This window comes from Sturnus vulgaris, chromosome 13 (genome assembly GCF_052056855.1).
Source record: "Sturnus vulgaris isolate bStuVul1 chromosome 13, bStuVul1.hap1, whole genome shotgun sequence".
In the NCBI taxonomy this organism is placed as follows: domain Eukaryota; kingdom Metazoa; phylum Chordata; class Aves; order Passeriformes; family Sturnidae; genus Sturnus; species Sturnus vulgaris.
In genome coordinates this window covers 5562865-5585256 of record NC_142255.1, presented here as the reverse complement: position 1 = coordinate 5585256, position 22392 = coordinate 5562865, and the positions used below count along the sequence as shown (strand labels likewise).

The window sequence follows — 22392 nt, the reverse complement described above, 5'->3', positions numbered from 1 at the left end:
CTGGCTCCATCTTTCCTACAACACTCCTTTACTCAGTGGAAGATTGCAACTTAATTCTTCCTTAGCCCCCTTCTCCCCAGGCTGAACAAGCTCTTCCAGTCTATCTTTACATCTGGGGCTTCCATACTCCAGCCACCCTCGTCCCGAGGGCCCCTATAAAGATATTTGTCAATCCTGCACTAAGGGGCTCCCAAAATAAAGACTCCAGATGCAAACTCCTAAGTGCCAATCAGAGGGAACAAACATTTCCCTCTCACTAATACAATACCTTCAATCTGCTGTTCACTGGGATTCAAGGTCCTACTAACACAGAGGCTTTGCATTTGCCTTAGTAAACTTTTATTAAGTAAACTTTTATTATTTTATTTATTGTTGTTCAGTGGGCTTCTGCCTGCTGTAAAACTGTTCTGATGTCTTTGAGGATCAATCAACTTCCACCTCAGTGAGTAGGTGTTACATTAGAAATGGAAATAAAGATCTCACATCACAGAAAACAGTGCTAGGAGAGCATTTTTACAGGAAAATTTGTCCAGCACTGCACTTTTGACATTCCTGTGTTTTCAAGCAGTATCACAAGAAGCTTTGGCTACATTAGCAGGGACTTAATCTCTGATTAATAAAACTGAGTTACTTCATTTTTTTCCCTGGTTTGAAGCTGCCTGGGATAGAAAAAATACCAATACAAAAAAATGATGGTTGAGGACAACACAAAATGTTATGTGCATTCACCTGCCCAAAACAAACAGTATATTATACTTAAGGTTACACTGCCTAGAACTTGGTATCTATTTCTGCAGCACTTTCCATCTTAACGTTCAAGTGACTTGAACATTAAAAACCATAAACTTCAGCAGCCTTAGCAAGCAAGGAAGCACTCTCCTCTCTAACAAATAAGGGAGTGCCTAAGATCTGTGTGATGTGCAAAGCATGAACCTCCAGATGTGACAAACACCATTTTTCCTTTTGGTTGGGTTCTGGTTTCCTCCCCCTCACCCACAGTCTGATGGCAGGGTTGATTTCCAGAAGAAAATGAGTCACAGCTGGTTGTCTGGGCTGCACATTTCCTCATCCTTTAATTGCTCATGTACTGGTAGCAGTGGATATGCACCACATACCAGGAAGACATTAAATAATACCTTCCATAGAAAGGATAACAGACCCATACTTCACACATCAATATAATTTTCTGCTTGTCCTCTCTCTTTTCCTTCCTATAACATAATTTTACAGATAAGGAACAGTATAAAAAGCTCCAATAACGATAAGACACTCACTAATTTTGATTGCTTAAGCTCAGACAGTTCCTGACCTAATTCTGAAAAATGCTGAAAAAGCAACAGCTCCTATAATAGAAAATGGAAGCAGCCACTTTTCTTCAATTCAGGTTCTTGTTGCCTCAGATGACATTTCAAAAACTGAAGCAGATAAAGACCCTAAAGACCCTTATCCAGCATAGAAGACTATCTAGATCAATCTCAGGATTTATGGGGATCTAGACCATGGTTAATGGGTGTTTCTGAAAACTCAAGCCTCGATGGTATATTATACACCATTTACCTATGTACAGTAATTTACTTCACATGCAGATTTCCTCCTAGTGGAATTAGAGAGCTAGGGACAGCTTCTTGCTGCTCTCAGAGAGGCAGAGCTGAAACCAGGACATTGGATTCCTTTACTATGGAAGCACATTCACTTTCCAACCAAGCTGAAAGAGCTGATGGCACACTTAGAATCACTTGGGAGCAGTCTGACAAATCAGGCCCTTGTCTCATCCTAGGACTCTGCAAATGCATAGGTCTTCCAAGCTAAGAAAAGAAAATTGATTTGTTGACTTGTGGTTCTTGGAAACATGGGGGAGGTAAAACCTGACTTCTAAAAAATAGGACCATGAATATAACAATAAGCAAAGATTGTATGGAGACTGAACTTCATAACTGTTTTAGGTACACTAAAACAGAATAACCAAAATGTTACTCTGGATACAAAGCTAAGCCTCTAAAAACGTTCTATGACTTCTATTTTGAGGATAATGACAACAAATTAATTACAATGATGTTGTCTCAGCACACTCAGAAGTGACTTTCCTTTCCTTTCAGACAGACAGAAAACCATAACTCTTTCCAGTCCTCACAGTCGTCATAATAAATTAGACGACAGAAAGGATTACACTGCACTTTATATGATTATTTTACAAACCAGCTTTGCTGAATCTTTTTCCATTTTCTGTGCATCATCAGCTCTGTGAAATGACTTCTCACTGGTCTCAGACTTGTCTATGTGACAAAGCACTTCCTTGTCCTAAAGTAAAACACCTGTTAGCCTAGACTGACAAATGATATAAAGTGACAGACTATTCACACCACATGACCATTATGATCAATTTATTTGAATAATCAGGTCAAGATTTTTTCTTCATTTTCCCTATATTTTCATTATTTTCCAAGCACTCTGTTTCTATTCAAACAACTAGATGTCATAAATAAAATGCCTTCAAATATTTTCTTTTAAATATGGTTTGGAATGTTTTTCCTATGTCTAAAACAGTCTGAAACTGTCTGTACATCCATACAGCTATTTTTGCTCTGTAATAAAAACGTAATGCTAACTCTGCTCTTGGAACCACAAACTGGAGCTAGAGGGGAGCACCAAGAGTTGAGCTGGGCAGACTGGAAAGATGCTCGGGACCTCCTAGGTGTGAACACAGTCTAAACCTAGACTCAAAATGCAAACCAGACCAATTTCAGAGGTAGAACCATTGTCATTGATGGTGGCCCCCCACTGAAGATGGGATTCAGGCTGGGTGACTTCAACACATACTGCATAACCACAGGCAGAAATCAGCTTCAGCCTCACAAAACTAAAAGCAAGTGGGGTTTTGACATAGATTTCAATGAGAACAGGATCTCAGAAGAATTACACAAGGTTTTGTTGTCATTTCATTTTGAGTAAAATCATTGTTTCAGTATTCAATACACCACTTGTGTCAATGCATTACCATGTCTCAAACAAAACCAGTTAAATAAATCCAGAACATTTTCATATTTATGAGCAACTAAAGGCTGCAAGAAAGAATGTTTCTTACTTAGCTAATAACAAAGGACTTGAAAGGGTAGTGAAAAAAAGAGAGAACCAAAAAATTAGAGCATAAACAAAATGAATAATTTAATGACAAGTAAGCATGGAAGTCTTGAACTGCCTCACTGGATACCAACCCACAAAACACCGATCTGAGAACTGAAAGAACGAGACTGTAGCTCTGGAAGTCGCTTATTTCTGCTTCCCACCACAAGCCAGTATCTGCAACCAGTGACAAAAAACCTGCTCCCTGCTTGGGTAACCAAGGAATGTTTGAAGAGCAGATGTTCTGGAAGCTCTGCTAATATTTAACATACTAAATGATGGAACAAGGCTTCCTACTGTGCTTCATCATTCCCGAGTAGAAGAAGCAATCAGTTCTAAGTAGGAAATAACTGAATTGCTATCAATTCTAGAAACGGAGAAGGACAGACTTCCCTGAGATGCTTTGGGAATGTATCAGTTCTCTAATTCACAGCACTGGGCTCGGCTGCAAAGCTCCAAGCACAGAATGCCCAGTCCGGGATCCACCGTGTGGGATCCCTGGAAAGTGCTCCCACCCCCAAAACTCGGCACTCGCCACTCGCCGCCTTTCGGCAGCCACCGGCGCCACCTGGTGCTGCTCTGCAGCGCGCGTTTCCTCGGGAATGCGCTGGAACATTGTCCGTCCTCCCGCCAGAAACACAATCATGGCTAGTATTTAATACACTGCCGTGCGGGAAAGGTCAAATATGTTCATCTTGACGCGCAATTAATTGGCCTGAGAAGGTTTAAAAATCTATCTGTATGAAAAGGAATTGAATCGGCCAGTGACCTTTCCTAAACCCTGATGTACTGGTATTGTACACCATGATGTTGGCTCTGCTTGTAAAAAATTGCTTTTCAAATTAAACAAGTAAATAAAATACACAAAATAAATTTGGACCAGTTAGCAGTAATGGTGTTAACAGAAATGTGCATTTGAATACATTTTGGTGCCAGAAGAACAAGGCAGTATGAAGGATGAGTTAGCTGCAAGATAACTGTAAAGATAAGACGTAGAACAGGTTTCAATGTAAAGTAAGGGACTGAGAATCAGATATTCTCTTCCTGTCCCTGATTTTCAATGGGACCACATGCAAGTCACCCCATATCTTGAATGTCATGGTTTCTCTACCTGAATAAAAGAAGCAATCATACACACCTATGCAAAGACGCTGAATTTCATTATATTTGTAAATCAGTTGGAGTTTCTTCCATGGATACAAGTATGAGTATGATTTGCAAACTGCTTGAGCAAACAATCCCTACATTTTAAAGAACATGCTCAGCTGAACTGGCATACCCACAGTTCTTTATGGTAATGGATTCAAAGTTTTGCAAGATGTTTTAAGTACTTTCCCAACATTAATGAAACTTTTTACAGAAGAGACGGGAAAAGGAAACCTCACTCCAGGGAAACCCGAACTCCAAAGGGTGCTAATTTAAAAGGGATGGCTACAAAACCTTAACATCTCATTTCAGAGTTCATCACCAGAAGAAAGAAAAGGGAGAAATAGATATATAATACTGCGTTCCCCCTTCTCTGCATTATAACTCTACCACTTAGAGGTTTCTTTATTTCAGTTAAATTTATCCACGACAGATGATGCAGTCCAGGAACAACTCTAGCACACCTTAGCAAGCAGTGAATCAGCATGTTGTAGGTGACCTCGTCTGACAGAGCTTAGCACCTGTCAGTGTATTGCTGATTCCTGTTCATTGTCCTTGCATAACTCACAGAGTCCTGTGACATTCCAGCGACTTTTGCCATTATGCTGGATGTTTTCTGACTGTAGTGTTTTATCTTCTGTTGACCGATATTTGTTAAGAAAGGTGCATTAAACCAGTGAAACCTAATTAAATAGGAGGAGATTTGAAAACACAGATGAGGAGAAAAATCCATTGCTGCCATCTGCCTATCAGGCACTAGATAAAAAAGCAACTGTGCTTTTTGCTGCCAATCTCTGTAGAAGAAGGGGGCAATCCCTTAAAGTTTTCACCAATTTCCTTGTGATTGGCAACAGGAGCTGCTGTAGTGCTTATGCCACAGATACCTCCACATACTCTCACAGGCTGTTAGGAGCACCTCATCCCTCTTATCTGTTGATCATGACATCAGCTGCAGTTCATGCTCAGTGGTGAGATGTGCCAAGTTAATCATTGGAAACAAACAGCTTCTGGGCAGCTACAGATCAATCCTCTACCAGCAACACCCAGACCACTGAGAGCCAGCAGCCTGCCATGCTGAGTGGCAAAGGGAAGTTACCTGTGACAGATCCATTAGCCAGATGTTGGTCCAGGGGCAATTTCAGAATTCCCACCTTTACCAGCTCCATCAGTGGCAGGCTCTCCATTTCTGCTAGGAACATTTATCACAGCAATACCTTCCAGATGACCAAGCCCTGCCACGCAGATCTTTAGAGATCTGACAAATTATGGTGGATTTCCTTTGCTGCGACTTAAATTTCAAAAAGTAACGCTGGATCTTTCTTTTCCCTCCTTCACAATCCCTAACCTTTTCAAAGTTGGGATCACATGAGTCAGCTCTCTCCAGACTACAAAGTCTCAGAGATACCAATAAAGATAAAACCTGCTCCAAATCACAAACGCTGGAATCAAATGAGCAAAGCAAGACAATCAAACACTACAATCCCAGCTGACCTTGCAGTAATAGGATCACACCAAGATTAGTCTATGTCATAGATTAAGCCCAGTGAAGTAAGCTTTGTGCAGTCAGCTAAGACTGTGTGTTTACTCACTAAGCTGGGAAAAACTCAGAAGTGTAAAATGTGTATTAGCTGGAACAGAGAATCTAGACTGCAGCTACATCCATGTTTAACACAATTATTGCTGCAACACTGATTTCAAGGTGCATTCAGAAAGGAAAAACTCTTTTGATGCCTAAAGAGGCTACATGGAACAGAGGTTAGACAGCCTTAAAGGAATAAAGCAGGCATTTATTAAAAGGCCTTCAAAGGATACACCCTGAGCAGTACAAGAGCCTGGCCATGGCTCCACCCAAGAGGGATGGCATGTCACGAGTTTTCACACTTTCATAAGTTTAAGCTCATTTACATATTGGGGTTAATTGTCCAATTACAGCTTCAGGTTATGAAGTCCCATCCTCCCAGATTGCTCTCCTCAATTCACTGTTGTTTACACTTTTTGGGCCCGAAGCTGCAATGGTGCCCTTGGTTCTCAGGCTGGAATAGGATTTTTTTGTCTAACTATACTGAAGAGAACTTGCTAACACTTTTATATAAAGTTTAGAGTTATACACTAATGCAGTACATAATCTGAAAAATATGGAAGCTAAAACTTAAGGCATCACTTTAAACAGGTTTTTAAACTATATTGTTTGACTTATGAAACTCTTAGACTCTCCCACTTCACATTTTGACAGTCAACTTTTTGTCTGAGCAGAGCAGTGCAGACAGCTCCCAGAAGAGACATCCTGCACACCACCAAAAAGATGCCTTGCAGGCAGCAGGAGAGCCTTCCTTTGGCTGGCAGAGCAAGATTCCATTCTGACTGCAAACAACAGGAAACTCTGTGCTGTGGCAGCTCTGAGAAGGAGCAGCACAACCACCGTGCTTCCCTGCCCACGAGCACAGCAGCTGGTGACACTCAGCTGCACTGTCCCAGCCTCTCCTCCCTGAGCACTGCGGCCGCAGCTCACTGCACCACTCATGTCTGGGGTTTGGGGTTTGTTTCCTGCCCAGCACCACTGAACCACGACTTGTCCAACCAGGGAAAGCAATGGCATTTGTCCATCTGTGCTCAGGGACTGAGGTAGAGCTGGAGGCATTTTCCTCCTCACAGGAAACCCCATTCTGGTGCATACATCACACTTCTCTAGAAAACATGTTTACGAATCTGCACATCTTTAGGAACTACCCATGCTGCCACCTCAGTCCAAGCTGCTCACACTCATTTTTGCAGACTTCTCTCCTTCACCTCTCTTAATTAAAATGGATTCCAGGGTATCTAGTTTGAATTTTCATCAAAATTATCAACTTACAACTGAAAAAAGGGAACTGGGGGAATTACACAGAAATAAACCATGTGTTGGCAGGGTTTTCTCACATTGCTTTGTTTTTCTACTCGTGGAAACAATCACAGTTTAGTGTCCCCTGATAACACGGCTGACAGTTGTACCTGGGCAGACTGGGTAACCCAGAGCTGAGCTGACAGACACTGTTCAACTGAAGGCACAGTGTAAGTGCCACCAAAACCAGGCTGTGCAAAACCCTGGACAGTCACCACTGCAGGAACGCCAGAACAGCAATGTCCCTGCCTGCACAGCAGAGTTCTACATGTCACCACTATATTCTGCAATTGCTGCTGAACTTACCAAGCTGTCTCAACAGATGAAAGTGCAAAATTTCAAATTTACACATCCACTTAGTTGTATACATACATACGTGTATACCCAGCCAATATATATTTGATGATTCGTGCACTCAAAGTAGTCTTCCCCATGTGTCCTCAAAAAATTTCATCTTCACGTACTCCAGAGCAGAATTACATTGAAATGAAGGCTTCATGAAATATCTTATAAGTTGGTCTTGAGATAAAATTTGAAAATAATTAAATCCAAGAATAGTTTGACAGAAGATGAAGAAAAATTCTTGACTATGAAAAAAATTTTAGTTCATTATGAAGTACCCTTTTGTGCTGTGCAAAAGAACATTTCAGATTTTTTTCCTCTTTAACAATTACTACAGCTTTTGGGACCCAATCCTTACAGGTGTTAAATTCTCCACATAAAATTTACCACAGTTCAGAAACAAAAGCAGTGCATATTTTAGGACTTAGAGAGAGTTAAGCATAGATTGGCTTTATGCCAGGCCTCAGCAGTAGGCTGAATTCCATCTTTAATGAAGTTGGTATGAACTAGGCTTTTCCAGGATCTGTAAGTTTGGGCCTACTGTTAAATTAGAAAACTGTTGTTATATTGTTTCACTGCAGCCAACTAATTCTCAGCATACACATATTTGAATCAGAATTTTGACATTTGTTTTTGGAGGCAATAAGCAGATTAAACAGAACTCAGTGAACACTGAAGACCTATTTTATAGGACACATCTAATTGTAATTGTGAATGAAAAGAATTTCCAAACTGAACAAGGAAGAAACATGGTGATAAGGCAACTTGAACTACTGCTATTTTTCAGATGAAATCTTGGCCTCAGCTTGACACAAAAGGTTTTAAATTAGTTGTGATGGCAAGGCGTTTCAAGCAAGTCTGACAAGTGGCTTCAATGGAGACAAAACTGAAAGAGAGCACTTGTACCTTTGAACACGTACATATGCAATTAGTCCTGATGACTACATCCCCAATTGACTCCATTTGCAAACACTTTCCTTGATAATGCATTACTCTTGCTTAGCTTAACCCATATTTTATCCAAGTTGTCCTTGGAGAAAAGCCAGATTCTTGGAAGAACTGCCCACAACTTACTTCTGAACTTTTAATTTCCAAACTTGTGTGGTCTGATGAAAGGGTGAAGGCATATGTTGGTTATCATTCAGCTTGGTATTACTAGCATAAAACTGTATATCAAGAAATATTTCTGCAGCAAAACTAATAAGAAATTTCCAACAGAAAGGTACTTTGAAGAATTTCCCATTGACACCCCTGAAACTGGTAGCTAGGGCTGCAAAGAGAATGTCTGAACTGTAGTTTATATTTATGACACACATATGGTTGCATGGATAATCAGCAAAAGAGTGAGTCCTCACAAACAAAAGCAGATGGCCATAAGATTGAGGTTTTACTGCTGCCACTGAGCTCTCCTTGGAGCTGCTACATCCACACTCACCAGAGCTTCCCAGCTGCTGTGCACTGTGCCCCTGCAAAACTCCCAAGCTCTCATCTCAGGAACAGTCAGGGCTAGGCAATTTCTCACCTCAGCCTCTCAAGGCCCAGCCCAACTAATGACTAAGTCCATGCCAAGCTGCATTTCTGCAGCCACATAATCAATACAGATATGAAGAAAGCTACTCTATTGATCTGATTTGATTTTGTTATGTGTTCACCTCAAAGTAACTGTGACCATAAAAGATTCCAGTGTGGTTGGCAAAGTAAGATGAACTGCAAATGCTCAGAGCTCTATCCCTTTGTTTCAGATCAAGGAGCACTGAAGAGAAAATGATGACAGTGAAACAAAAGTAACACCAGTCAAACAGTTAATTTGGAATCTTTGCCATGCATCATGCTTACAGCATCAAGCATTTTTCATTCATCATCTATTTCTTCTACTGTTCTGTGTATCAGCAATGTTTTGTCCTACAAGTATAATGAGCACTAAAACCCCTGAAATTCAATAAAGCATTTAACAAGTACATAACAAAACATATATGTACCTCTGTACTTTCTCCTCAAGCATCTATCGGATGGTTAAAAATTAACTTTCATTATTCATTTTGAAGAAAAAGCATCTTTCTCTTCTATTACAGACCAGATAGAGAACATCTTGATATATAAAAATATTATTGTTTTTTAAAAAGTGCTCAGATTTAAACTCCTTAGCATGAGGGAGTATCAGAAGACACAACAGAAGAGACCTCTCTTAGACCTCTCTAACCACCTCTTGGGAGAAAAACACAGGCAGCTCTCATCTCCCTCAAGGCAGAATTAGCCTTATTTAACTTTTTGCTTTGCAAAAGATCTTTGACCCAAGCAAATGGCCACTAGAACAGTGGTAGAAAAGACAATCACATTTATTTTCTCACCTGCACCCAATCTGCACCCATTTATCTTACTTGTTTCCTTAACACAGAAAAATGAGAAGCACCTACCTTGTCAGACTTGAAGAAAGCACCACATTCTTGGCGTGTGTGTTAGTTAGACGTAGCAAGATAATGTTCTGTCTAAAATCAAAGTATTCTCCATAGCCTTTAGCATGTAGAGGTTCTTTCAGCTCTGGTAGAGGATGTGCAAATGTCTGCTCAGGATATTACTAAAGGCTAATTCCTAATTCCCTTGAGTAAGCCTGCTTGCTGCTACGGACTACTACAAGCTTTATTCCTATTAGAGACTTAGTGGTTGCCAAAGGTGACAGTGCTGTGTCACAGATAATCAGGAAAGTGATATGGTAAAGGGTTCCTGAAAGTTTAGCTTTGAGTAAAAAGATCCAAAATTTAAGTCTGTAGCTGTTTAAGCCTCAGAACCAAACATGTATTTATGTTTCACTTTTCCAGTATTAGCTGATAGGCAATAAGGTCGTGTACCCCTTCCATGCATGAGCCAAACTGGCACTCAAAGAATCAATGACAGCAGCAATGATACCATTCCCTACAGGGCAGCAATGATGAGAAGGTCAAGCCATGTCAGAAAAAGCAGTGCTTGAATTCAGTGTTCAATTTTGGGTGTAGTCTATCTAATCTTTTCTAACCAAATAACTTAAGAGCCAAGGCTGGTTACCAAACAAGGGAACAAATTCCAGGAGGGGTTAACACCTGTAACTCCACCCACAGCAGGAACAAGAACAATGGTACTGACTGGAGACATTGTTTGATGTTCCAGCTACTTTAAAAGAGAGCCTGGCTGTAATCCATATGAAACTCTCACAAACTACCTGGAAATGTCAATAGTCACTAAGGCATCGTCCAAGGCATATGTGAGCATGGGCACGAATTTACTGACGATTTCTGCATCACAACTTGTGTTTCTGTAAGGGAAATTCTGTATTTTATGTACATTTTGACAAAAATCTAAATGAGGTATTTTTGTTGTAGACTGACTTCTCTCATGGTTAAGTATGTTGTTTAAACAAACTATTTTGTGACATTTCACTTAGGTATCACAAGCAATCTTTGCAGGACAGAGTGCCGGGTAAGAAGCTGTCTTGCAAATAAACCTTCCATTCTTTGGGGTTTTTTTATTTGTAAGAAAAAAATATTAATGTGATGGGCAGGTGAGTTTCCAAAAAGGTGACAGGAGAGCCATAGAAGTTCTCAAAGTCTATCAGTAGCCACTGAGTTCTTATCTAAAATGCACAGAATAATACTCCTGTATAACGAAATTACTCTGTGGCCTGCTACTTTTGTAACAACGTTTTAGTTCCCATAACTAGCAAACCATTTTAAATTAATCCACTTATTAATTATGTTATTTAGCTTTCACTAAACTACCTTCAGAGTTCTATTTTCTGCACAGCAGCACACGCCATAAAAGACAACATTATATAGATTTGTGCACTGTTCCAAATACAACTGACTTCAGTAGTTTTGTGCGTCCTAGAAACAACCAGAAAGCTCGCAACTAATGCAACCGCAAACAAACCTTTAATTATTCTTTACACTTTCCGCATGCTGGATGGTTCCCAGGTGGTTTCTCAGAGCCCGGTGACACACACCGAGTCTTTGGGGTTTGGGCATATTTCCTTTTTTCCCCAGCCAGCCGTGTGCGCAGCCAGGCTGAGCCAGAGCATTCCCGGCAGATGGCGAGGGCGAGCCGGCTCCGAGCAGGGCGAGGCGGATCTGCGAGCTGCCCCCCTGATCACCGCTCCGCTTTCCTTCCCACCGTCACTGTTTGGCAGCGGAACGGATTCCCTGCTTAAGTATTTACCAGTCGCAGATGTTACCGAACTGCAAAAACGTGGATCTATCTCCATCCAAAATGAAGGTGAAGTGATACATTTCATTGAGCCGGTCTGGCAGCAATTCCCAAAGACAAAGAAAAGGGTCAGAACGCATCTGCTTCCATCCCAGAACAAGACTCAAGAAGAACGTGAGGATTTATGGGAGACAGAAGAGGATCAATAACCCGAATTTCCAGAGGATCCTGAACTTTTTATTGCAGAATGAAACACAGCTTCCAACAGCAAAGAGGAGTAACGTGTTCTCTGAAAGTTTTAATTCCTTAGTTGCATCCTCAGCTACAGTGATCCTTTTCTTAGGATGCTGGATTAACAATGCAGTATGTGCCAAATACAATCGTAATTTCTAATCTGCTTTTCATCAGCATCTTTAATAAAGATCACAAAATGAAAAAAATTCTTGCTGGAACACTGGCCTTTAAAGTGAGTCTCTGAAAATGGGAGCTAACATCAGTCAAAAGGACTATGTCCCTCTACCTAGCTAAAGCTGAGTCTGTATAACAGGTTCAGACAGATAACATGAAGTATTTTCATCTCCCTACACAGAACTGACTTTAGCCCTGCTCTTCATACTGCTTAATTTTACTTCACTTTTAGACCTGTAGGGCCATGCACCCAGACAGTGACTGCCCAAGAGCAACTGTGAAAGCTGCAAGATCACGAGCAAGACATGGCCAACAGACTACACATTACTTGCTTCAAAAACTCTTATGACTGAAGAGAGATTCTAACACATCCATTTATTTTTCACAGAAGCAGACTATGAAAGAGACTCCTGGGGATAGTTTTCCAAATTAATTTTCAGGTAATGTAATGTTTTGAGAATTTTATGTATTTTAAATACAATCAACATTTTTTTGATACAATCAAAATTCTACCAGCTGGCGAGGGAAATGCTGTACTCGCTGAAATTAGAGTAATGCAATTACAACCAGTTGAGACAGTTTGTAGATACTGATCTATTTGAACTAGAATGCAAAAGTAATTGATGTAGCAAAATCTAGACAATAATAAATAAATAAAGCAGATAAAAATTATTAAGAATAAGCTACTGTTACAACAAAACTACATTTGACAGAACCAAAACAAGAGCTCTGGCTAAGAATCTACTGCCTGTCTAAGGGGCCCCGACACAAAACTGCTGAAGCCAGAGTAATACAATTAGCAGCATCTTGTTAGAAAATTAGACTTACAGCTGGTAAAAAGAGAGCCTTGAAACTGTTGTTATTACATTAACTTCTAGAAAATAAGGAGATTTATAGTTACTATAAAAGACAACTGCTTCACTGCTATTGTAAGCAGTATCAAACCCAGGCATTAATGTTAAAATACAACTAACCTGAAAAATACAAGATTTTAATGGAGGCTGGAGGCTTTGCTTTTAATTAGTTCAACTAAAAAACCAACCAATAAAGAAAAAAAAAGAAGAGAATGAGATGAAGATTCATTTTTGTGTTTAGTTAATATTCACAGACTCAGAGAATGCCCAGCCACTGCTTAGGACGCTGGGCAAAAGGTAATTAAATAGATTAATATACTTAGGCCTTCAAAGTCCAGAGCATTTGCCAATTCCCAGCAAGCCCTTCAGAATGTTCTAGCTCCCACTCTGGCTCATCAATCTCCCCTCAGCTATCCATCCTCCTTACCAGAAGGGAAGCAGGTGCTTCACTGCATCGGGCGATTCCTAAGCCAGAGCCATCTCTGTGAGCAAACCCTACTGACACAACCACATGATCTTACACCCAAAACCCAGGCCTACCTTGTAGGCAGCCAGCCCACATACCAGCTCTGCTGCTCAGGCTTTTGTTCTTAAGCTTCATTAGGGGAGAAGAATTTTTAAGTCCCCGTCTTCCTCATTTGCTGTGAGCAGACTCTGCAAAGGTTCAGGGTGTTCCAAGCAGAAGGGAGCCAGAGCACACCATGTTCATAACACCTCCAGTGGGGCCCATGTCACAGCACAGTCTGGCAGATAGGCTGGCACAGAGCCATCATCTTTTCTAAAAGGGTCCAAGGAACAATCAGACAAAGGAAAATAAATGCTTTCCTTCTGTAAAGGGTCTTCCTAAGGGACTGTTTCCACTTGCCTATCCTTTTATGCTGCTAATATGGTACAGAGGGAGAAAATATAAAAGGAAAGCTGATCTCACAGTCACTTTCTGTGATGCCTTTGTTGGAAATGGGGTGGGACGAGGATTCTGAGATGTCCTGAGAGGTTTTGGGGAGCTTGGACAATAACTGATGCCTTTTTCATAAGCACTGAGTCAATTTCTTAACACTGAAGTAGAATAAGGTGGGCTTCTCCTGCAGTGAGGCAGCTTGGCTATCCCAAATGGCTGACACAGGAAACAGGGACACAGGCAATGGATTGTTTGCTCCTTTTCCTCTCTATAAGATCCCTCCCAGCCACCATGTGTAGCACTGCTGCAGGACAGCTTTCCCTGCCATCCTGAGCACAGCCCAGTGAGACAGGTAAGCCATGTACAGGTTGTATGGTGTGATGCTTGTCCTCACCTCCTCCAGTAGCTCATGATCGAGCTCAAAAGTAGTAGTGTAAACCAGACAGGAAAAAATATCTCTGTCTCCTACACATTAATCAGCATTCAAATCTCTGCAGTGTCTCTCTTTGGACAACTCCAGAGGTCTTAATCTATGTTAGGAATTAACTGAAGTCGTGAGAAAAGATTCTCACCCATTTACCCAAGGAAGAGGTGCATGAGAAGAAAGAAGGGGAGTAATGCACAATGCATTGGTGGCTTCTGAGCATCCCAGTGACAGTTCAGGTGCCAGAAATCTGCCAGGGACAGTACTACAGGACACAATGTTGTAATCTATGTCACACATGAGATATTCTCTATGTACTGTAAATCTCCCTAGCTGCTGAAACTGTCTAGAATCATAAAAGCAGAAAAGGATAACTTAAGTCATCTTCCCCCTTGCTGGGCTGTGGGTCCTGTGCTCTGCTTCTTACTGCTATGTCATAGTGTGGGCCAAAACTGACATTCCAAAGAATGACCATCATTAAAAGGCAAAGAGAATAGAGAAGGGAATCCCACTGACAATGTTTTTTTATCTAAAATGATGCATTTTTAAAACAGTGCTAAACAGAAGTTTCTGCAATAAAGAAGTTTTACTGTGACTTGTACTAGAATTAGAAGAAGAGGAAAAAAAGCATCCTTGTTTGAAGTGGTTAGACTCATTGTTTTATGAATTCAGCTATACAACCAACTAACCATTTTAGTCATGAGCAGTGGCTGAAATGGGGTAATTATAAATACTGGCAGACCTACTTATATAGAGAAAACAGACTTCTGCACCTTTTTGTATATAGTTTGTAATCCAGAAATGAACAGACGACTGTGTGCAAAGTCTGGTTCTCCTGATCTCACACTGATGTCAGTTCCAAAACCAACATTTCCTTCATTCAAATTCCTTGAACACAGGCCTACTTTCCATATTTGTATTCAGAACAAAAAATATTGGAACAAACATAAGAATACTGTACAGCAGGTGTTGTGCAGCTCGAGATCTTTGTTCCTACTGAGATAGGTGGGGTTTTGTACTTAAATTGTGCTATTAAGAAGTTTACATGAGTCATAGCCTCACCTCTTTCCTGCCTTATGCTACACCAACAGGCATGTGGGGGTTGGACCATGTGTGTAGTTAAAAGAAACTAGAGGAGTCCCTGCAGAGATACAAGTGTAGCTGAAGACATTGCTAATCTTGATTTTGAATGGCAATATAAAGAGAGGAAAACAGCTAACACGAATGAGTCCCAGAAAAGCCAAATGAGGAACTAACCAAAAGTACTCTAACTACTTTGAGTGCTGGCACTCCCACTGTTATTTGATAGCCAAGGCAGAATAAATAATCAGCCAATTTTTTTTTACATTTATCTCCTGGGAGGGGGAAACAGGAAGGGAATGTAAGTTGTCTTCGTGGAATGTTGTCAGATGAGAATTAAAATTCCAGTCTTTACTGAGGCCTCTTCTGGAATGTGCAAAACACTGGGTACATTCCCCCGTGCACTTACACACTTTGTGTTTTATTTTTCCATGGCATGCTGCTTTAAAGGCTCACAGCCACATTCTTACTTGGTTTCTCAGTAATCTGGGTACATAAACACAGTGACACCCAAAGCTGCCCTCCTCACCCTGGTGCCTTGGCAGAAATAGAAGCTGTTTCACCCAGGAGTGAGACACATCTGAAAGCCCATGCTAGGACTAGGAAGAAGTTTGATGTATAGAGTCATCTTGAGGTTTGATCTGCTGCCTCCACTGAAAGTTTCTCAAACCTTCAGTGGTCAGCAGTGGAACAGTGTGAGGCCCGACAGCTCTAATTTCACTTTCAAATAGTCAGAACTTGGTTTATGCACTAAACCAGCAGTGTTAATATTAACCATCTATCACACTGTTGATTGCAGCTGCTACCCAAAGCACTTACCTTTCACAAACAATAGGATATTCTTGGCAGGGAGAAAAGTGGAGGAGGAGAGGAGAGATGCAATTTTTATTGCCATGGCAATTTCCCAGAAAATATCTGAACACCACAGAGAAGGCAGGCCCGTAGAGGGGACAAACACATCTCTTCAGAGAGTTCATAACAGAATTATATAAATGTTTTTCCTAATACCAAATAAACAAACTATATGGGCCAGTCATTGCAGGCAACTATTCAATCAATCATAAAACCACACTGTGTGATAATGAAGTCAGAGGCCAATTACTTAAGTCATTTTACAATCCTTTCCCACTCCAGTCAGAGGCAAATTTCTAAGACAATTATAAATGGACATTTGGAGCTGGATTTGTTCCAGTATTTTTTTTCAATAGATGCCTCATGATGCAGAGAATACTTTAAAAAAATATTACTGTATGCCTTAATGCCATTTGCTTTGCTGTAGTTGTTTGAGATGTGCAACTCTGAAAATCCCACTAAATATTATCTGAACTTCTAGGAGCTTAAATAGCTTTGAAGAAATGCATTCCTGCATGAAATTCACCCTGTGCTGGGGCCAGAAGAGGATTTTACCATCTCTGTTGAGAGCTAAGGTACGCCTTGTGATGTACTGAGCAATGAATCTCATCCTGATTACTGCATTTGAAGTTGTACATGCCATGCTCTCAGTTAGCACTAAAACTCAGATCACAGAGTGTAACTTCTGTATGTGAGAGGAACAGAACAGAGCCAGGCTTTACAGAACAAACAGCAACTCCTCCTCATGACAGTCAAGAGATTCCCCTCACTTGGAAACTTTCCAGACACCTCAAGTAGGGTCCGGTTAGCAAGGACTGTGACACAGAGTCCTGCCCATACCCCTTATCACTGGCTGCAATGAGTCCTCAGTCACTACTTGCAGTTTCTGATGGACTCAACGATGGCAATTAGGCCAACAGTTGAGTTTAAATTTTAACTCAAAAGTAATAAACATTGATGTTCTAAGAGTAGTTCAAGTACAGTCCAAATTCCATACAAAAATCTCTATTTTCCAGTGGCAGAAGAGCTTCTTGGGTTGGGCAGCACTGAGCATGTTCAAGGCAGCACTGTGTTCCACATGACTGTCACCAAATAACATCACTCAATGAAGCCCATGAGCACAGACACTGACAAAGTCAGCTTTCTGTGGACCTCAGCACTGCACAGCTCATGATACAGTCCCCCTGTCACAGAATGATTTGGTCTCCTCCAGCCTATGATGCTATTCAGCCTAGTTTCAGATGCTGTTAAAGCCAGACAAAGTTAGCCAGGGAAATCCACATTACTCAGACAAACAGCAAGGCTGCATTGGGTCCCTCCCGGATTTAGGAATCCAGGCTAAAAATAATCTATCCTCTGCACAGCTATGGTTAAATTACTGCTAGGAATGATCAGGAAGAGAAAATTCTTAGCATTCTGAGCATGTTTACTCTTACTTTCTGAATACAGAAATCAGAGTGAATTCTTTTCTGGAGGCCAAACTCCAGTCAGCCTACGAAAATATAGGATTCCCCAGACCTAATACTGTCTAGTTAGCAGAACAGTGCTTGAGTCACAGGCCTACCCATGTATTTGGAAAGTTAATTTTTAACAGTTCTGACCTCATTTACCAAGACAGCCTGTGTTTCTTCAACCCATCAAGGAGAAAATCAACTTGTTTTATTAGAAGACACAGTGGAATGATGAGCCCGCTGTGTTCACAAAATTCACCCAGGTTCCCTTTGGCTGTGTCTCCATCCAGACCTTAAAAAAATATCCAGGAAGAGGATAAGCTTTAAATGTTAAAAAGAACATATAGTCAGCTGTCCAAGACATGTCCACTAACAAAGCAGTACCACTACTAAGTTACTTTAGACCTGAGTAAAATCATGTTTCCATCCTTTTTGCTTGTTAAATGAGACAATGGTATATATCATTCTTTACTGCAATGTATTTTTTAAAGATTGTGTGCTTTCTATAGAATTTTGAACATACAACTGGCCACAGTGAACTGAACATTATTGAATCTTCAAGAGAAGGAAAATGAGTATATCTGACAGATAATTTGAAGTGCATGTGAGCAGATATGTTCTAGTCCACATATTCACTTCCATTAGATGTTTTGGGGTTTTTTCTAAGGGTCTCAACAAAATTACTTACATTTTTATTGAACAAATATGATATTTTAAAAGCCATTTGTTCACAAAATTGTCCAAATCCAATTGCAGTCTCAGATATACTAAAACAAAAAAAAATATAAAATTCCACAGTATGAAGCCAACCTTTTCCAACTGGTTTAACCAGCTTTGCTAAAAAACCCCATCTCTCCCATTTCCCTTTTGCCTAGATAGAAAAGGTTAAATACTGACAGACACTGTTAAATGTAGCCCTTCCTTTTGTGGTTCTAAACATGTTTGAAAAGAGTCTGACACAGATCTTTACTTATCTCCTGAATGGGGATTAAAAGGACATATGGCCCATTTTACCATCAACTGTGAACTTCTGACCTCTTACTACTTTTTTCTAACTATAATCTTCTTTTTTTTTCATTAGATATTTTCAGCTATGACTCTGAAAAACTTCTGCAGTCCCTAAAGCTTCAGATTGTAAATTTCAAATGCAACACATTATAAAGGTCAGTTATTTGCAGTGAAATATGCATCAAAGTTTGACCAACACAAACGAACTTACCAAATTACTCCCATCAAATTTGGAGGGACTGCTTGAGTAAGGACTTACCATTACGACACAAAAACATTTGAGCAATGATGTCTTTAGATCATCTGTTATACAAGGGGCAGAACTAAGTGACATCTAAAGCATTTTTCATAGTACACAAAATAATAATCAGCCAAATAGTCCAAAAGCAAAGATTACAACATGAGTTCAAGGGCAAAAAGTGAGAGTCTAAGCTGCTGAAAGTGAGTTCTGAAAGCTCCAGAAGATTGCTATCCTTTGAAGAATTATAATTTGGTTTACTATTTCCTCTGTTAGTTCAGTGATAATTCTCTTTGGTGTTCTGCTGTGATGGCAGGATGGCATCAAGCCTGTACCTGACTCGTGATCCATGCAGAGTTGCCTGCACTAACAGGCCAGTCTCTGTGAGAAGCTTTGGCACCACAAAACCTCAGCAGTCCGAGTCTACCAAAGGCCAAATCTCCTGTCTACCTGCCAAAATGTTCCAACTGAGCAAAAACGTACTGCCCATCTCCCCTGCAGTGTGGTACCAACTGGCACCTGGGAGAAGCCCAAAAGAGGAACATACTGAAAACAGCAAAAAAAAGCCAAGGGCAAACAGAAGATTCCTCATCTTTAGAAGCCCCCAATAGTATGATTTTCAGCAAGGCTACATGAGAAAAAGTAATTGTTACTCTGCCGAAGCCAAAGGCAGAACATGGGTATGCAAAGAGCTGAGGTCCAGGTATTCTTATTGACACATGAAGTTGCACCAAGCAGTTAAGCTCTTTTTACATTCAGAAATATAATTTTGTATTTCAGCTTTACAACAGATACACTATAAACTCCAGACCGAAATTCCTCATGCTACAAACTTCATCAGGAAAATCCCCTCTGGCAACATAGTAAGATGACCAGTCTCAGTGTAGGGACTGCTACTACCCAGCAAAATAAAGGTCTGTGGATAGTAGCCCTCAGTTTATTTGGTTCAGCTGTGTTCAATTTGCCAACTATTCGAAGAAAAGATGACACCCCAGAACACACAGCATACAAATAAGGCTACCCTTGAATGACTTACTAATTTTGTTTGTCCATTTCAGAACGCACAGGGCACTCAACCTTCTCACTATTTTCATACAAGATCGATCTTTCTATCGTGTCTCAACTGTTTTTGTGTGTGATTCTACCATGCACACAGATCTGTATTTATGGAGACACAAACAGCATTTGCCTATGGTTATTTATCATGTTGTGACAGAAGCCCGTGCTCTAATCCAGTGGGAATTTACTAGCAGACACTTTTGAAGAATAACATGGTGCCACAGTCTCAAGAGGTTCATAAAGTATTTGTGGAGCAAATCAACCCTCTAAAGAGCAAAGGGCAAAAGCATTACAAATGCACACTTGAGACTCCTGTTCTAATGCTGTGGTTTAAAGTGCTGAGGGCGTTCCTGCACTTAAGAGATTACTATTGCTCTCTTCACCCTAGATACCTCCAAGGTAAACCCTCTCTCTGCCACTGGTTGATTTGTTTTATATTAAAGTAGGTGATAGCAGAGGGTATGGGAAAAAACAAAACATTTGTCCTGAAGAGCAAGTGAATCCCCTAATACCCAGGGAAAGCTATAAAATGAGTGTCTCAGATTCTCCTAACCCACTCCAACTCAGTGACTCATGCTCATTTGCTCTCACAGGGCTTTGCTGGCAGAGGCATGAAAGCAATTGGCCTTATTTTCAATGCCTGTCACACTTGGGCAGTTGCTGATCACAGAGATACCACTGCTGCCAAAGGGCTGCGTGGCTCAGTGCATCCAGTTGTGCTCACGGGTAAAGGAGGAGGGAAGCCGTTCCATAAAGTGGTAACAACCTGCTGCTTTTCAGGTGAAGACTTGTAGGGAAGGTGCAAAATTGAAAGCATCAGATGTGGACACCTGCTCCCCTTTATACTGACAGAGATGGAGTGCTTCCGACTAGATTTATCCTTTGTTAAAAACAGTGGCAATACAGAAATAACTTGGGAGAAGGGAAACTGTTGCCATACTCCAATGGACTTGGAGTGAAACAACGCCATTTTTAATGACTAACAGGACTATTTATCATTGTATAGAAATAAAAAGCAAATAGAAATTAAGGTTCCAAGCTGCATGCTAACTATTGATTTTTGTAATATGCAGCAACATACTGCAGTATTTTTGAAGTTAAAAAAAAAAAAAAAGAAAAGGAGATACACATTCCCTTCCTCAAGAGTGCTTTTTTTTCCTGGCTGGGTTCACACAGGATACTGAAGCAGATGGCTCTGATCCAGTAGGGCAATTCCTACGTCTCATTCAGCACAGCCTCTTTTTCTCTTTGACTACAGGAGATATACAAATACATTACACAGTTACACAGCCTCTGCAGTGAGACAAAGGTTTTTCACTGGTTTTACAAAGTACGGTTTGTGTGTAGTAAATGATATCCCTCTGCAAAAGGAAAGCACTCCATTCCTTTCTCAACAGCTCAGAGCGTGGGTGGAGTGCTCAGTGAGCACACGCTGGCCTTTTTCTTGCATGTCCCACTGACCAGAAAGAAGAGGAAAATCCAGCAATTGCAGTTAGAACAGGTGGAGATTCCTGTGCCAAACCCCCGGGGAGAAAGGAACACGGGGGAAGGGAAGGAGACAGCGCTCTCTCCCCAGGGCACAAGGGACAGGTCAGAAACCTCTGCTACCTGCAGAGCAGTGCTGTTCGCTCTCCCTCCCCTGCTCTGCGGGAGCAACACAAACCTCGGGGCTGTGCAGGGGGAAGGGAGGCGCGCCTGTTCCCCCGCACGGTGAAGGAAGGGGCGCGCTTGTTCCCCCGCGCGGTGAAGGAAGGGGCGCGCTTGTTCCCCCGCGCGGTGAAGGAAGGGGCGCGCTTGTTCCCCCGTACGGAGAAGGAAGGGGCGCGCTTGTTCCCCCGCACGGAGAAGGAAGGGGCGCGCTTGTTCCCCCGCGCGGTGAAGGAAGGGGCGCGCTTGTTCCCCCGCACGGTGAAGGAAGGGGCGCGCTTGTTCCCCCGCGCGGAGAAGGAAGGGGCGCGCTTGTTCCCCCGTACGGAGAAGGAAGGGGCGCGCTTGTTCCCCCGTACGGAGAAGGAAGGGGCGCGCTTGTTCCCCCGTACGGAGAAGGAAGGGGCGCGCCTGTTCCCCCGCGCGGTGAAGGAAGGGGCGCGCACGGCGCTGCCCCGGCCGAGGCCGGGCGCTCGCCTGTCGGGGCTGCCCTGCCCCCGCCTCTCTATAAATAGCGCGGCGCGGGCGGGCCCCGCCGGGGCACGCGAGGACAGCGGCGGCCGCCGCTTAAACGGGCAACGCCGGCGGGGCCCGCCCGTGCCGTGCCGTGCCAGCACCGCCCCTGCTCCCCCGCCTCTCCACAGCCCTGGGTGTCCACCGGACCTCTGACTGCTCTGTGGCTTTAACATCGCATTCCAGGCAATCCTTGAGATTGAGCCTAGTAAACAAGGATATGCTGGATATCAAAGTCACTCACATTTCGCATACTCCCTCATTTTTAGCAGCAGGAAATGTACAAGAGAACGTATCTGAA

At 41.7% G+C, this 22392-nt stretch overlaps 1 protein-coding gene and 1 long non-coding RNA gene across 2 annotated transcripts in view; one reads left to right on the top strand and one right to left on the bottom strand.

The window, feature by feature from the left end:
- The window catches only part of TRPM1 (transient receptor potential cation channel subfamily M member 1), a 93908-nt gene extending 77645 nt beyond the window's left edge, over nt 1-16263 (bottom strand). The window contains exon 1 of the mRNA XM_088172433.1: nt 16143-16263. The gene's annotated coding sequence lies outside the window, so the exon portion shown is untranslated. The remainder of the gene's footprint in view (nt 1-16142) is intronic.
- Nucleotides 11625-20935, top strand: LOC148222220 (uncharacterized). Its single transcript, XR_015806478.1, has 3 exons — nt 11625-12507; nt 16657-16750; nt 18708-20935. It is a non-coding gene; the product is annotated as an uncharacterized LOC148222220 (long non-coding RNA).
- Nucleotides 20936-22392: the final 1457 nt, after the last annotated feature.